Source organism: Nematolebias whitei, chromosome 1 (genome assembly GCF_014905685.2).
Source record: "Nematolebias whitei isolate Nwh7 chromosome 1, NemWhi1, whole genome shotgun sequence".
In the NCBI taxonomy this organism is placed as follows: domain Eukaryota; kingdom Metazoa; phylum Chordata; class Actinopteri; order Cyprinodontiformes; family Rivulidae; genus Nematolebias; species Nematolebias whitei.
In genome coordinates this window covers 44,469,343-44,470,588 of record NC_056498.1, presented here as the reverse complement: position 1 = coordinate 44,470,588, position 1,246 = coordinate 44,469,343, and the positions used below count along the sequence as shown (strand labels likewise).

At 46.4% G+C, this 1,246-nt stretch overlaps 1 protein-coding gene across 1 annotated transcript in view; it reads right to left on the bottom strand.

The window, feature by feature from the left end:
- Positions 1-1,246, bottom strand: part of LOC119420550 (adhesion G protein-coupled receptor A3) — a 75,136-nt gene that overhangs the window by 72,231 nt on the left and 1,659 nt on the right. The window lies entirely within an intron of this gene.

Genomic DNA, 1,246 nt, shown 5'->3' with positions numbered 1-1,246 from the left:
TTGGAAAAATGGGCCTCACAAAGTAGCATAAACAAGGACACACACACGCACACACACACACACAGTTTCCTTTTCCAGAGAGAAGCTGGAGGATCAGATGGAAGGAGGAGAACACAATTCTATCACATTTGAAATCCAATTCCCCCGTGGACCGCAGCACGGAGCCGGAGCGACCGAAGGAAAGAGACGGAGGGAAAGCACCGGCACACGCCTTCAAGTCAAACAACAACGGCTAGATTTATCTTTACTGCTTCTAACAGGAAAACTAATCCTCTTAGTGTGCTTAGAACAAAACAGACTGCACGTTTCGTTCCTCTTCCCTCACGTGGTGCGATGAAACAAATCTGAAGACCTCACAGAACAGTCCTGCTTCTCTGCACGTCGCTGTGCCGACAACAAGACGGGGACAAGAACGCAGCTCGCTGCAGAGCTCCATGTGTTGGTAGCATTAACAGCTGCACGGCCCCTCCGAGGCCTCGTGAACGATCCAGAGCCCAAAGTGGATCAGCAGCAATCGCACCGGACTCTTGTTGTTGTTCATCGTGTTTGGAAGCATCTTTTTAGAAATGTGGCTGTGTCAACTAAAGAGAGCAAACTCCACGTGTAAGCAGCCGCTGGTTAGTGGAGGAAACGAGTTTGGTTTGTTTCATCAACCAACGAGAGTCGAGACAAAAAGTGTTTTTACTTTAACTATTAAAACTCCCAACAGATTTTCATAACTCTCGTTCTTCAGACTGAAAAACTTGGCCCAGTCCTCAGAAAAAAGAAAAGCTCACAAAGACCATTTTATCAAACACTTTTGCTCCGGGGTTCCTTGTTTCTTTTTATCAGATCTGCACCAAATGATTGTTGTACAATCAGAACGGGCAGCGAGCATAAAACCAACCACCAGGTCTTCATGTGAGCCAGATCGCTGAGGAGACCCCTGAAGAACGGAGCAGCCAGAACAACAAGAACAAGAAGATTTGTAACTAAACTGTATTTGCACAACAAGTTAACACAACAGTGTTAAAGGACAAGCCTAAAATAAAATGTGTACACGAGGAGCTTGTTGTATTGTAGCTGTCCCTGATCAGACATGGTGCACGAAACCTTAAATCCTCACAGATTCACTAAACTCTCCCGGTGTCCAGTGTCTCTGTGGCAGTAAAACTGCAGCCCTGTGAGTGAGTTTGATCCTCGCCGCCGTCACTGGGAGAATGTTTGTCTTCATGTATTCCACCTCTTTGATGGAGTCGACAAACAC